Consider the following 17,094-nt stretch of genomic DNA (forward strand, 5'->3'; position numbering starts at 1 on the left):
GTCAACTGTGCAGCATATTTAGCCCAGTCTTCGCTTTGCCCCAGAAACTCTCAGAATTTAGGCGCTTGAGCTGTCTGTTGAGTTGTTTCCAATTGAACCGGCTGGGATGGCGGTAGTGCTATTACAAATTTCTTGCAATGCCCTTAATAACTATTCAGTCCTCTTTTTGCTGCAGGTGTACAGCTTGCAGTGAAGACACATCCGCAAGACATCGTGAACACTCAATTTAAGAACACATACAAACAGAAAAATAGCACTGCTGCAAGAGAAGGTTAGTTACACACTATTCCACTGTGGGCTAATCGTGAGCTGCATCTTAGGCGTCGCTTTATTTGTAGTTTTCGACGTCCTGGACACCTTTGAACTGAGCCGTGGCGGCGTCTCCTAATCGATCCTTCCCTGCCTGCTGTAGTCGTATGTATCTCTGGCCCCACATTTTCCTCTGTGTATCGATTGTCCTTGTGAAGCAACACCTCTGGCGGTGCATCGAGGAGGCGGTAGAACATGGAAGGAGCCAGTACGAACGAGGGCAAGTGAATAGTTAGTAGAGATGGGCAAACTGAAACACGTAAATGTTTCGAAACAAATGAAACAGTACAATGTAATGTTTCGATACGGTGTTTCGAAACAGTGAAACAGTTTGTGTTTTGTAATCTAATAAACCTACACATTTTATCATCTTGAATGTCTACTGTATAAGTATGTCCATATAAACACAAATGAGGTGCGAGAGCGCTAATCATAACGCAGAAAGCATGAAACTATCACTTAGGCGTCTTGGCAGTTTCGTATTTCCTGCAGCAAATGCGCGGCTTTTGTGTCATGTGACTTTCATACTTTTCAATTGGCTGAGGAAAGTCTTAGCTGAAGACAGAAGAACCACCACGAACGGAACTGGAGGTGGGAGCAAACTGCAGAAACAACAGATATGCTACTGGGATTCACACATTCCATTAGTATGGCTAATATACCCATCCTGCTAATTTCCATGCACACAAAGGGAATCATTGTGGATAATAGACACAGTGGCTATAGACTCACAAATAACGCCAAATAATTCGAATAAATAACAGAATATAACAGAAAAAAATTTTGTGTTTCAAGGTGTTTCGAACCGTTACTATAAATTTACGATGCTTCCCGTTCACCATTACACTATCAGTGATATGTCAAACAGATTGCTTGCAATTATACCTACATCAAATTTATGTACATGTCTAATAACTGTCACTCTACACCTTTCTTTATTTAAAATGTTGTAGTCTTACTTGCGTATCCTAATATGATTACTGTATATGAACAGAGAAGCGTATGTTATAAAAAAAGTGTAATTTAACTGAATGATTTTCACATATTTATTATTTTGAATGCGAATAGTATGCGTTGTTTTATTGTTTGGTTAGTGTTTATAAAGCAGATGTTACGCCATTTCGGAATAGGACAGTCAGCTAGAAACGAAGCTTTATTTTCGGATATCTTAGGCTTCATGCTATTGCTTATCAAAAGATTTCGACACTCTTGAAAGTGTTTCATGAAGTGGTATGTTGTGTTTCAGTACCTGTGCCGAGCCCGAATCTCGTCCGACACAGAGCGGAATGAAACATCACTGTTTCGATACAATTAGTCCGTTCCAGGCAAAGGTGGACTGAAACAGTCTTATTTTGAAACAACGATACAGTTTCTGTGTCTGGCTCGAGATCCGAGACAGGGGCGGAATGAAACACCACTGTTTCGAAACAGTGAACCATAGCCGTTCCGAAACACTGAAACAGTTCCAGGTATCGATACACTGTATCGAAACATAGAAACAGTGGCCAAGTCTAATAGTTGGGTACGGCGGACCAGGACGATCTGCGGCCTGGACCACCAGTGGCAGCTATATTTCTCGGGTGCTTGTTTTGGTCACGGCCTTAGCGTTTCTCGTCTGATGCAACTTTTGGGGAAACAGCGTCCTGTTGATATTTAACGCTGCACTGACAATATGCAACTGGCCTTCGCATTTTGCACCTTTCATGCACCGTAGTCGTACTACAAGAGCTTCTGCCTTTGTCTTGTCTTGATGGCTTCCTGAAGGGCTGAGTTTAATGTGACTACTGATTGTGCCCACTTTTTTAATTTGTTGGTATTTATTTTATTAGTTGTATATTTATGCCTTTCATTGCCTCTGTAATGGTGGTTTTCTGTGTTATTTATGACATGCGTAATTTGTTCAATTGAGTCCAGTTACAATGGCCGAATGCCGCTATTTGATTAATGGTATCCATCCTTTTATTGTATTGATGATTACCTTGGGGGGTTGCCGTGTTTTATTTATATGTTTGTGGCCTCCCCTTTCTTTTCGATAGGAGTGTTGCTAATTGAGGCTTAGTCTTTTGATATTCCTTAAACAATTTGTGGTGCAACTGGATGAGAGTTTCCTTATGGATGGGTACGTGAAATTCGGATTCGACTCAAATGTTTAATTAGACATAGGAACATCTGTGTGTGAAGTCAATTAAATTTACTAGCTGTGCTTTCTGCTGCTTGTTATTTTAGGAGTTGCCTCTTCAGTTTTTTATTTGTGGGGGAGTGCAAAGTGTGTTATAGATTTCCTTGCTTAAAGCTTGCAGCTAATGAGCTTGAGAATCTGTTTGGTTCCAGTTCTGTAGAGGTAAGCTCGTTCCTTTTTGCCTTATTATAATATATGCCAACAAACGGCTTGGTGGACTGACAATTACCGGATGTATTTGTCACTGAGTCTGTGATTATAATAGTGACTAGCCAATTGATTACAACTTGAAGCTGCCTTTAATTCGCATCTTCTCTTTTCTTGAATAAAGGTCTTTGTTACGAGAATTAAAGATAAGTTTCTACTCTTTGGTATCTTCTTGTAAGGGCCTCTTTTACTATTGTTAAATCGATTCTTTGTCCTTCACTTATTGAGTGCCTTTTGATAACAGCATTAACTTGATTCAGCTTGCGGCCGACTTCTCTACGCCTCACGGCCGTGGGGATCTGTTGATGTTATGCGCCACCTTGTTGTTCATTAACTTGTCTCGTGGCGAAGGGGAGTGGTCTAAGAACAGTAACTCAGGCCATCTGTTGGAACGAGCAACTTAAGTTCCCATGTATATTTTACGCCCTGTATTCTCACTCAAAGCTGTACCCTTTCTCTCACATCTTGCTTATCAGAGTTTTAGATTTAAGTAACGGTATTGCACCACATTTCTCTCAACCATTAGGGATTCATAGTTTATTTGAACGTGTTGCTCTTAATTGTTAATATTACTATGAAATAAATTGTTGCTTTTTATGAAATTACTGATTCTAGTGTAAATTGTAGCAGTTTCTACGATTAGCAACATAGCTTGCTCGAGTACAGACTGAGTATGGGAATAGGCCCAGAGGCCTTATTTTTGTATTTTCTTAATGTAAAACGCAACTGTTATTTATTGTGTGTACCTCTGTGTTACATGATTTGACATATTTGCCCTTGGGTCGTTTTTTGTTAAGAGGGAGTCTGATCATTACTGAGTTAAATATTATTTGTAGTTGTTTTAAAAAAATTAATCAACCGACAAGTGACATTACTATTGTGGGTTGCTCCATCATGCTCCCTTATCCTTCTATGCTGTATAAATATATTATAATGAATCGGTAAAACTTCATTTATTACAACAAAACTTATCTTCGCTCGCTGTAGCTGTGGAACCGCACACATGAACTGGCGCATTCGAATACACTGCATGAGACACTTTTACTGAGCGGCGAACTGATACAAATTCGAACTGTTTGTACTATGGCTTCAATTCAAATTCAACAGAAAACACAAGTTCGTAGACACTTATTGACACATTCCTGAGAGCGTTGACGTGTAGGCACTGTTCAGAATAGACAGAAATCTCTTTACTGCTTGACGGTTGTCAAGGGCTATCTCACTCCGGGTGGGCAGCACGACGATGGTACTCGGACGGGAACTTTCTGGAAGTGGGCAGGATCCGACGTCGACCACAACTGCCCTCCTGGCGTAAGGCGACTCCTATTACGGGTGGTACAGCTTCTTCCCAGCGTCTCAATGGCACCTCGTAATATCGCTTTGCTGTGCAATATCTGCGTTGTCGATAATTCTTGCGCTGTTTTCAATTTTCGACGACACCACACCCTGTATTACTTTCTTTACCTCAACACATCCCACAACGCCAGCACGTGGCAATCAGTGTACAGGGTGTCAGGAGTATAACTGCAGATATTAATATAAGTGACAGGATAGTGTAGAGAACAACTTTACATCAGTATTCATATCGTATGAAGACTAATAATTATGGCTACAGGAATGGGAAGGAACTAATGATACAAGCTGCATTGGGACTCAGGGGCAACGAGTGAAAATGTGTGCCGGACCAAAACTTGAATTCTAAATTTGCTGCTTACTAGGCTGTTGCATTATCCACTGTGCCACCCCGACAGTCCTCAGCAGAGATGCGTGACAATCTTGGTACATTTCCCAGTCACCCGGTGCCACCTATCCGCAAACCCTTCCACATCATCTACGCTCTTTAATTATTAGATTCCCACTAGACTTTCAATGCAAATGTGCATCTGCAGTGGAGATTATGAATTCATTTCCCGCTGAGTTGAATTAGTTATATGCCTGAAAGAACCGTCACCACACATTCATATAATATTCCACTTTTTTTGCAGTTCGATCACGCAGGAAACATGAGGCACTGAATTCTGTGATGTGGTTGTGGGGATACTGTTAGACACAGTGAAAAAACAATTGACACATTGAAGAAGGTGTAAGATAAGTTATGAGTGACCACCTGTACACATTACAACGTTTTATTTATTTATTTTTATGTATACGTCAAGTTCCGTAGGACAGAATTGAGGAGCCAATCAGTAAGATCCTGGAACGTGTCAGTACATGAAATTACAACATAAAAGTAATAACAGATAAAAATAAATTTTTATGAATGTAGAAAAAATCACGCCCTACGTTTATATACACGCAATCAACATAGTAACATAAGAATCAGCTTAATTTTTCAAGGAACTCCTCAACAGGATAGAAGGAGTGACCCTCGAGGAAAAGTCTTCAGTTTCGATTTGAAAGCGCGTGGATTACTGATAAGATGTTTGAATTCTTGTGTAGCTTACTGAAAATGGACGCATCAGTACATTGCACACCTTTCTGCACCAGAGCTAAGGAAGTCCTATTCAATTGCAGGTTGGATTTCTGCCGAGCATTAACTGAGTGAAGGATTCTTATTCTTGCGAATAAGCTAATATCGTTAACAAGAAACAACAGTAATGAATATATATACTGAGAGGCCAATATTTAAGTACCCAGACCAACGAACAGGTGTCGACAAGAGGTTCGTGAACTTACACCACTTATTGCTCAAACCCCCCGTTTCTGAGCCAAAAACATCCTTTTAGAATGGGAAGAGTTACCCCAAAATTTAATACCATACGACATATGGGAATGAAAATAAGCAAAGTAGACTAATTTTAGTATCGAACAATCACTTACTTCAGATACAGTCCGAATAGTAAAAATGGCAGCATTAAATCTTTGAAGAAGACCTTAACGTGTGCTTTCCACGACAGTTTACTATCTACCTGAACGCCTAAAAATGTGAACTGTTCAGTTTCACTAATCATATGCCCATTCTGTGAAATTAAAACGTAGGGTTCTGTTGAATTGTGTGTTATAAACTGTAAATACTGAGTCTAACTGTGATTTAGCGTTAGTTTATTTTTTACAAGCCATTAACTTAGATCATGAACTGCACTAGTTGTAACTCAGCCAGTGTTGCACACAACATCCTTTACTACCAAGCTGTGCCATCATCAAACAGAAATATCTTAGAGTTACCCATAATACTACAGGGCATATAATTTATATAAATAAGGAACAGGAGTGGCCCCAACACTGACCCCTGGGGCACAACCCATTTGACTGTAACCAACTCAGACTCCACCTCACAGCCATCCTCAACACGGTGAATAATGACAATTTGCTGTCTGTTTTTAAATAAGAGGTGAGACAATAGTGAACTATTCCACGTATTCCGTTATGGTCCAGCTTCTGCAACAATATTTTGTGCTCAACACAATCAAACGCCTTAGTTAAATCAAAAAATATTCCTAGCGTTCCAAACATTTTGTGTAGCCTGTCCCGTACCTCACAGAGAAAATAGACAATACCATTTTCAGTTGTTAAACAACTTATAAAGGCGAACTATACATTAGATAGCAAATTATGTCATATATAATGATCAATTATCCTTACATAAATAGCCTTTTCAATAACTTTAGCAAAACACTGATAGCATAGAATAGATCTAAAATTGTCTCCATTATCCCTTTATCCCTTCTTATAAAGCGGTTTTACTACTGAGGACTTTAATAGTTCAGGAAACTGAGCGTTCCTAAAGGAAAAATTACGAAAATGGCTAAATACAGGACTAACTTGTGCATCACAGTACTTTAATATTGTACTAAGCACTCCATCATATCCAGGAGACTACGTATATATGTACGTGTGTGTGTGTGTGTGTGTGTGTGTGTGTGTGTGTGTGTGTGTGTGTGTCTGTGTGTGTGTGTGTGTGTGTGTGTGAAAGAGATACAATGGACTACCTACTCTATCCGAAAAGTATCAATAGACCTCCTACGTTTTTACTACTGTTAGGAGGCTTTGACGGTATCCTACTCCCCATCCTTGCTATCTCTTGGTTGCCCCAAGTACCTGTAACCCAAATCGCCTGCCTCCTTGCAGCCCCTTACTGCAGTGATCAAGGGCTAGATGCTGATTTCACAACAGATGAAATAAATTCAATATCCAAACAGGCACACCCATCCAGCAACAAATCGTTATCAACATGAGGAGCGTTGTGTGGGACATAGACGCTACTAATGTTTATGGTGTGAAATGCATAGTGTAACTTAGATGTTATTGTGATGTAGGTGACCGCAACTCAGTGATATATACGGTCTTGCTGCAATCTCTATTAGCCACATGGTAAACTAAGAAAATAGCACATCACTGCATGAATATAATTGGTGAACTTAAGCCATTTATGAATGGGGGAAAGGAAAGGGAACACAAAGTAATAGGAAGGAAAATTTAGGCAATCGATATTTGACGCTGATGCAGAACGATTCTGCTGCCACCAACTTATATTTCCCGAAACAACCACGAAGATACGTTAGATACGAGAAATTAGGGTGACTGCTCTGTTCAGTAATCACAAGAGCAGGTGGTATACTTGGAAAAGACCGGGTGATACCGGAAGATTTCAGTTACATTACATCATGGTCAGACAGAGATTCCGAAATTCGATACTGGATTGTAAGGCGTACCCAGGAGCAGATACAGACACAGATCACAACATAGTAGTGATGAAGAGTATGCTGAAGTTCGAGAGATTAGTCAGGAAGAATCAATACGCAAAGTAGTGGGATATGGAAGTACTAATGGAATGACGAGTTACGCTTGAAGCTCTCTAAGGCTATAGGTACAGCAATAAGGAATATCTCAGTAGGGAGTACAGTTGGAGAGGTATGGACATCTCTAAAAAGGGCCATCACAGAAGCTGGGAAAGAAAACATAGGTACAAAGAGGGTAACTGCGAAGAAACCATGGGTAACAGAAGAAATACTTCAACTGATCGACGAAAGGAGGAAGTACAAAAATGTTCCGGGGAACTCATGAATTCAGAAAAGCAAGTCCCTGAGGATCGAAATAAATAGGAAGTGCAGGGAAGCTAAGACGAAAAAATGCATGAAAAATGAGAAGAAATCGAAAAAGAAATTATTCACGATAGGACTGACTCAGCATACAGAAAAGTCAAAATAACCTTCGGTGGCATTAAAAGCAAGGTTGATGACATTAAGAGTGCAAGAGGGGAATTCCACTGTTAAACGCAGACCAGAGAGTGGATAGGTGGAAAGAGTACATTGAAAGCCTATATGGGGGGGGGGGGGGAAGATTTGTCTGATGTGTTAGAAGAAGAAACAGTAGTCGATTTAGAAGAGATAGCCGGTATTAGAATCAGAAGAAGTAAGGCAGAAGGGACACACAACATTCTATCAGAATTTCGAAAATCATTGGAGGAAGTGGCAACAAAACGACTATTCACGTTGGTGTGTCGAATGTATGAGTCTGGCTGGCGACATACCATCCGACTTTCAGAAAAACATCATCCACACAATTCTGAAGACGGCAATAGCTGACAAGTGCGAGAATTATTGCACAATCAGCTTAACAGTTCATGCATCCAAGCTGCTAACAAGCATAATATGCAGAATAATGGAAAAGAAAATTCCGGATGCAATAGATGACGATCAGTTTGGCTTTAGGAAAGGTGAAGGCAAGAGAGAGGAAATTCTAACGTTGTGGTTAGTAATGGAAGCAAGACTAAACAAAAATCAAGACACGTTCATATCATTTATCGACCTGGAAAAAGCGTTCGACAACGTAAATTAGTGCAAGATGTTCGAAATTTTGAGAAAAGTACGAGTGTGCTATAGGGAGACACGGGTCATATACAATATGTACAACAGCCAGGAGGGAATAATAAGCGTGGGTGACCAAGAACGAAGTGCTCGTATTAAAAAGGGTGTAAGACAAGGAGTCTTTCGCCCCTACTGCTCAATCCGCACATCGATGAAGCAATGACGGAAATAATAGAAAGTTTCAGGAGTGGAATTAAAATTCAAGGTGATTGGATACCAATGATACGATTTGCTGATGACATTGCTATCCTGGGTAAAGAGAAGAAGAATTACATGATCTGCTAAATCGAAAGAACAGTCTAATGAGTATAGGGTATATATTGAGACTAAATCGAAGAAAGATGAAGGTAATGAGAAGTAGCAGATATGAGAACAACAAGGAAATTAATATCATGATCGATGGACACGAAATATATGAAGTTAAGGAATTATGCTAGCTAGACAGGAAAAAAAACAATGAAAGATGGAGCAAAGAGGACATCAAAAGTAGACTAGCAATGACTCAAAGCGCATTCCTGGGCAAGAGAAGTCTACTAATATCAAATATCGGCCTTAACGTGGGGAAGAAATTTCTGGAGTACAGCATTATAAAGTAGTGAAACCTGTACAGTGGGAAAACCAGAACAGAATATAATTGAAGCATTTGAGATGTGGTGCTACAGACTAGTGTTGAAAATAAGGTGGACTGATAAAGAGTAAGGAGGTTCTGTGCAGAATCGGAGAGGAATGGGGTATGTGGAAAACACTGATAAGGAGAAAGGACAGGGGAATGACTTCCATGGTACTAGAGGGAGCTGTAGGAGGCAAAAACTGTAGAGGAAGACAGAGATTGGAATACATCCAGAAAATAATACAGGACGTAGGTTGTAAGTGTTACTCTGAGATGAATAAGTTAACAGAGAAGAGGAATTCGTGGCGGTATGTCTCAAACCAGTCAGAAGACTGATGATCACCTCTCAAAAAAAAAAAAAAAAAAAAAAAAAAAAAAAAAAAAAAAAAAAAAATACGAGCCCTCGCTACGTTTGCGAATTGAACATTACCCGGCTACTATGAGGTAATTGCCTGACAAGTGATCTGCGACGTGTGCGAGAGAAAACTGCTTAAGAATAAGTTGAAGAAAGGGATAAATGTTGCATTATAAATAATTTTCTAAATAATGGCAATCACGTTACCTTGTGAAACGGACAAGCGAAACATACACGCATTGGATCGAAGACAGGCGACAAAATCAGTGAGCCACTGAGTCTTTACTTTTTACATTATTTAAAATCAGTTATTAGAACTCTCCCAAATTTCGCACGGATTGAGACTAGAGTTATGCACAAAAGAACGCTAGATTATAAGGAAAATTGGAGAGAATTACAGAAAATGGGAAAGTAGAGGAAAACTGCAATCGAATAAGTATAGGAAATCAGATACATTGCTATATGACACATTACATTGGAGGCTTTAGATTAGCATTTCGCCCCCACATATTTCCAGTACTGTCTAAGATATCGAAATTCTGTTTTCATCCAGAAGAATGGTGTGAAAATTCACACTCATCGATGGGTTGGGGATTTTCTCTGCCCGGGGACTTGGTGTTTGTGTTGTCCTAATCATTTGATCATCATCATTCGTGACAGTGGCTAGACTGGATTGTGTAATAGTTGGGCTGTGTAAAAATTGGATCTTTGTACAGGCACTGATGACCGTGCAGTTGAGCGACCCACAAACCAAACATCGTCATCATACTCATCGACGTATTGTCTTTCTTCAAGTTTATTACAGAGATAGCTCTGGCGACATCGCTTTTTGAAATAGATACTTCAATTTCTCTTCCTAGTATAGTAGTGGCAACCGAGACAAACTCAACACCGTTTGCTGTTCAACATTCTGTTAATACTTTCAAAACTAGAAAAAATGAACTTCATTCATAATCAAAGAAATGCTAGATATTCTACTTCTTTACGGAGAATTCAGATGGAACACGAAGGACACTGCTGAGTAGATAAACTTGAGTTGTACATCCAAAGGTATTTCGAGACACGGTGTCCACTAAGTATAAGAATTCAAGAGATGTGAAATAAGTAGTTAGCGGAGGGCCGCTGGCAAACTACTGCACGCAGTGAAGGAAAGAGATATTCTGGTAGCTGTTGCTGATAACCTACATGTTACCCCGAAAGAAATACGAGGACTTATGTAATGCGTCGGGCCAACGCTAATCGCATTGTGGGCACAACAGCATCCATTCGCATCGTGTGTCGCTTCACCAGCAGATTAAAAAGTGCAACGGACGCATGGAATTTTGAAGCGAGATCAGGACAGCAGGTTCTGTCTTCAAAGAACGGGTGCAGCTACATTTACAAACCATGGAAAGCTTAATGTAAGAAATATGATTACCTTTCCGCTGAGAATCAATCTGTTTTAGCAAGTTCAACTTCAGAAGCTGTGAAGTGTCGACGTCTGGTGTGGCATTATTTAAGACGGATTAGTCCTAACTTCACTGAAGAATCGTTAACGGAAAAACGTAAGCAAAACTTCTTACAGAAGTGCTACCGGCTCTCATAGGAAGCACCCACTGAAATACCAGATGTACTCGTGTGTGCTGCCAGTTCGATGGGTATCCGGCACACTAACCGCTTGTGGCGAGGAAAGCGCTCAGCCATCTCTTTCCTGGTCGCTGGATAGGTAGAGAATGTGTTACCAATTGACTGGCACGTTTACGTGGGTTGGTGACGCTGGACATTCGTATCTGTAGTAAACACAGAAACAGGCCAAGAGCGAGTAGACCTCGAGCTCTGGGAGTTCCTCACCAACTTAAATACACTCCTGGAAATTGAAATAAGAACACCGTGAATTCATTGTCCCAGGAAGGGGAAACTTTATTGACACATTCCTGGGGTCAGATACATCACATGATCACACTGACAGAACCACAGGCACATAGACACAGGCAACAGAGCATGCACAATGTCGGCACTAGTACAGTGTATATCCACCTTTCGCAGCAATGCAGGCTGCTATTCTCCCATGGAGACGATCGTAGAGATGCTGGATGTAGTCCTGTGGAACGGCTTGCCATGCCATTTCCACCTGGCGCCTCAGTTGGACCAGCGTTCGTGCTGGACGTGCAGACCGCGTGAGACGACGCTTCATCCAGTCCCAAACATGCTCAATGGGGGACAGATCCGGAGATCTTGCTGGCCAGGGTAGTTGACTTACACCTTCTACAGCACGTTGGGTGGCACGGGATATATGCGGACGTGCATTGTCCTGTTGGAACAGCAAGTTCCCTTGCCGGTCTAGGAATGGTAGAACGATGGGTTCGATGACGGTTTGGATGTACCGTGCACTATTCAGTGTCCCCTCGACGATCACCAGTGGTGTACGGCCAGTGTAGGAGATCGCTCCCCACACCATGATGCCGGGTGTTGGCCCTGTGTGCCTCGGTCGTATGCAGTCCTGATTGTGGCGCTCACCTGCACGGCGCCAAACACGCATACGACCATCATTGGCACCAAGGCAGAAGCGACTCTCATCGCTGAAGACGACACGTCTCCATTCGTCCCTCCATTCACGCCTGTCGCGACACCACTGGAGGCGGGCTGCACGATGTTGGGGCGTGAGCGGAAGACGGCCTAACGGTGTGCGGGACAGTAGCCCAGCTTCATGGAGACGGTTGCGAATGGTCCTCGCCGATACCCCAGGAGCAACAGTGTCCCTAATTTGCTGGGAAGTGGCGGTGTGGTCCCCTACGGCACTGCGTAGGATCCGTGCGTCGCTGCGGTCCGGTCCCAGGTCGACGGGCACGTGCACCTTCCGCCGACCACTGGCGACAACATCGATGTACTGTGGAGACCTCACGCCCCACGTGTTGAGCAATTCGGTGGTACGTCCACCCGGCCTCCCGCATGCCCACTATACGCTCTCGCTCAAAGTCCGTCAACTGCACATACGGTTCACGTCCACGCTGTCGCGGCATGCTACCAGTGTTAAAGACTGCGATGGAGCTCCGTATGCCACGGCAAACTGGCTGACACTGACGGCGGCGGTGCACAAATGCTGCGCAGCTAGCGCCATTCGACGGCCAATACCGCGGTTCCTGGTGTGTCCGCTGTGCCGTGCGCGTGATCATTGCTTGTACAGCCCTCTTGCAGTGTCCTGAGCAAGTATGGTGGGTCTGACACACCGGTGTCAATGTGTTCTTTTTTCCATTTCCAGGAGTGTATGTACTAATGCTGGCTAGAACGTCGGCGTGGCCACAACAGGCTTTTTGTGTCACGATGGCTATCGGCAGATGCTTTGTCGCCTCATGAGAACCCGGTTGGACTACCAAGGATTTCATACAACACTTATCAGCTTCTTCATTAGGGTTCACGTTTAAGGGTTTAAACCAAGTACTGGGACGAGAAGTTGGAACATAATTCATGAGTATATATGCCGTTATATAGACCTACATTTACTACAGGAAACTTCAATAACTTAAAACTAGGCTACAACAGTGGGGTTCAGCGATCGGAGCACGGCCGCTGTAAGAAGGGATAAACAGAAGAGGAACGAATTGGTGATACAGAATGTATTGGGTTTCGGTGGCAACGCAGGAACGAGTGGTTCACTCAAAGGCAACGGAGGATAAGATCGTACTGAAGTGCGGTAAACGTGTTACATGTCGGTTTCACCAATAATTAGAATGTATTTATACTTTGGAGCTGACCAGAGGGAAAATCGATATAAAAATGTTGTTAATGTTTTAAAAGGGGACCTCGTGCCGGTTTACAAAGGTTTATGAATTATTCTGGGGCGTGTGTCAATACAGAGCAGCGGACTCGACATTGAACGAGATGAATCGATTTTGCAAGCAAGTTGGTGACCAGCGGATGGGACCGCGGCCTGGGTGGTGCAAGATTATTGGAAGGAACTCACAGATAGTGGTAAGCAGTGTCCTCCCCGATGATTGATTATGGCTTAGGTCCTGCCAAAGGAAGTATGCCGCCATGCAGTAGATGGCGGGACGTGTCCATGCTTTCTGACTTCTTTTCAAGGTTAGCGTCCGCTTCTTGCAGAAGGTACAGGTAATAGGAAAGAAACTCTAGTCTCGTAGCCGTTCTCTTTGGATATCTTGAACCCAGTTGCGAGGCTGTGGAGACTGCCGATTGGCGTAAAGAGGTGTGACGTCAGATCAAAGCTTTGAAATGAATGCTTTTTGGTAGTAAAGGCGATTTCAGTTTGTCACTGGAGACTGTAAAAGACACGCTGTTTTTGGTGTGATTCTCTGTCGGGCGTCCAGTTTGAGGTTCCAGTACGACACGAGTGTGTCATGATCGACTTGGTGTTGCAGTGCGACAGAGGTAGCCACATCTAGGCTTCCCGTAAAGGTGTTCATGTCTCCCTCTCTCCGGAGGGGCCAGTACGTCTGTAGCGGACAACTTGGTTCAACCCAATCATACTTGCTGCGAACATAACACACAGCACCGGCACAGTAGTTCAATTTCATTTCACACTTCTTGAACACAGGACGATCTCCTGTCTCATTTCCTTTTGCAATGGTAATGAATGTGTGGAGTTCTGGGTTTTAGTCGCCAACTTTCAGTCATTGTTTCCATTGACAATTGTGAGCCTAAATAGCTGTCAGTTATCTGTGACCATCGGGAGGGATTAAATTCTTAAGGGGCTCCGGAACGCCCTATACTTGCAATGTTAAAATAACGGTTATAAATTACATCTTTCCTCACAAAGTATTTGAGGTAGGAAGTTGAACTTTTTACAGATTATTTATTGGAATATGGGCTACAACTTAACACAGGGATTTTACAAAATTTTAGATCAGTTATTAAAGATGATTTTTTTTTCAATTGTAATGAAAATTCACAACATTTTTTGCAATTTTTTATTTATATATTCAAAAATATACAGTTATTTGGAAAAAGGCTGTGTTAAATTATGCAGAAGGTACTGTGTAACATTTACTGAAAGTTTGAAACAAATATGTTTGGAAGATCCTTAGAAAACATGTAATTAGTATGAGAAAATAAAAGTTTTGGGAATCGAGCGACAAAGATTGGATTAACTTTTTAGTGCATTCTAGGTCCATAGGATGGATTATCTTCATCCTCTGCAAACTCCTCCTCCAGCTTCCTCTTGTTCCTCCTCCTGTTTACTCTTGCTTGTATTTCTAGACTCTTTACAGCCCTGTCTGCAGCCCGAAGGCGTTCCTTGTCTAAAGCAAGCATTGCTCGTACCATGTTAGAACCGATCTTCATTCCCATATTTCTAAATACCTTGCACCTTAAAATGTTGCCATCATTGAAAGTCGCAACAGCATCATACACACCAAAGTGAAGTGTTTCTATTCCAACAAATACAGTCTTGGGGATTCTCGACCAGTAACACTATTTACACTTTCATTGGGGTTTTGAGTTTTTCCGTGATTACACTTTTTCAACAGTTCAGGTGCTGCTAAGTCTCTGAAAACAGGTTTTATCACCTCCATTATTGTATGAGGCAGACTATGCTTATGAGTGTACACTTCACCAGTTAGCAATCCTTTGTTATATTTACACCAATTGTCTTCATCTTTGGGACACAAGCTATGTTGGGGATTTTCATCGGTTGAAGAAGTTTGGAAAAAAAATAGCCCAAACAGCCTTTTTAATTTCGTCGACACTTTGTGTATTTCTAATAACTTTACTTTTACTCATTATTATACTTCAACAAAACATAGACTCAAGAAACAGAATTAATTACGAATATTTTCGAGATAACGACAGAGTAAATAAACATGAAACAATCGACAATCACACCAGCGATATATATTGAACCATCACAGGTTAGCCACAACACATACTTTATCTCACATCACTAAAATCTACCTGATGAACACGGACGTTAATAATAACACCATTTGACAGCAGTTTAACAGCGCCACAGTCGGTCACGCCCATGTAGAACACATTTCAAAAAAAATTTAAAAATAGTTGTAGTCTTCGGAATTCAATAAATTATATATCTATTAAAAGGTAATAGTTTGCAGATTCAGAAAACGCAAAAAAGTAAAAATTGAACTTTTCATGATTTTGAGCCTTTCCGGAGCCCCTTAAGAGGACAAGGAATAATGTAATTGACAGGAGAGTGACACAGCTTTCCATTTAATCTTCATGCAAATATGTATACACGTAGTTGTCACTGATTTTTGATTATTCATTTTCTATGTTCAACCCATTATTGTGTTAATGAATATGTGGGAGTACGTAATTAAATCATTCTTTCTGTTCCACTCATTCACTTACTTTATATTGTAGGCCTATAATGTGTGTAGAGGAAGGTGTTAGCAATCATGTCAAAACATAGCCAACATATTACAGCAGTCAGTGTAAGTCAGCGTGACGTATTTGTTTTGCAATTTCCCCACATTCAACTCTGTGCACAAACATTTAGAGGTTAATTCTTAAAGAGACGGCTGACAATTAGTTTTGGAGAGTTAAGGGGAATTGTACACCACGGGTTTCTCCAGTATTTCTTGTAGTAGCGACGAGCACATTAACGCAACGTCGGCAGCTAGCATTTACATGGAATTACTTGTATTGGTGACAGTGACATCTTTCAGCAATTTCAAGTAAGTCTGAAGCCTGAAGCTTCCCACTCATTAGTATATTTTGGTTGTTGTGTGGAATTTGAACTGCGCAAGGTCGTGGTGCTCTTCTGCCCTATTACACCAGTACAGCAGGGCGTCTTTGCAGTTGCTGCCGAACTTCTCTTCCACTCAAGGTCTACTCACTGTTTCAGTACAACCTTGGGCTATAACAAAGGTTTCAGGCAATAAGTATGTATTTCCTTCTCCCTTGTAGCCGAAACAAAAATTCCACAAGGCACGTTCTATGTTTCGAAACTAGCCAAGCGAAATGTGTTTCAAAAACTGCTGTTACATTACGCAATTGGTTGCTGTTGTCACTCCTCATTTTTATTTATGAAGCAGTCTGCATCTGCTACCTGATCAACATTTGCGCTTTCCATTTTACCACAGTATTTTTCAAAGATTAACAGACTCTGACATCAGAGCTGGCCCTCGTGTGAATGAAGGTTGTGACAGTGAATCATGGTCAGAGTGTCAGATAACTCATCCTGTTATCCTCCGTTACTCGTTTCCAGTAGTAGTGTAAGCTGATCAGTCTACGGACACAGAGTGAAACTACTGAGACGCACTTCTCGCGCTTTTTGGTAGTGAGGTATACTACGTAATATCTAGGGGGTAAACCAAAGTTGGCGTGCTGAGATGCCTGAGCATGGTTCTTTGCTTATTAACAGTGCAAATATGCCTTCGATAAAATTTAGTTCTCTGCATACTTTTGGTAGAAAATTGGTGTCAGAAAAAGGTAATTTGCCAAAACTGACTTCACTAGAACGACTAACATCTCCATTCCGCATGTAGATCCATACTCCGCAAGCCACCTGACGGTGTGTGGCGGAGTTTACTTTGAATTCCTCTATCGGTTCTCCCTTCTATTCCTGTTTCGTATTGTTCGTGGAATGAAAGGTTGTCGGTATGCCTCTTTGTGGGCTCTAATCACTCTGATTTTATCCTCATGGTCTCTTCGCCAGATATACGTAGTAAGG

Source organism: Schistocerca cancellata, chromosome 5 (assembly GCF_023864275.1).
Source record: "Schistocerca cancellata isolate TAMUIC-IGC-003103 chromosome 5, iqSchCanc2.1, whole genome shotgun sequence".
In the NCBI taxonomy this organism is placed as follows: Eukaryota; Metazoa; Arthropoda; class Insecta; order Orthoptera; family Acrididae; genus Schistocerca; species Schistocerca cancellata.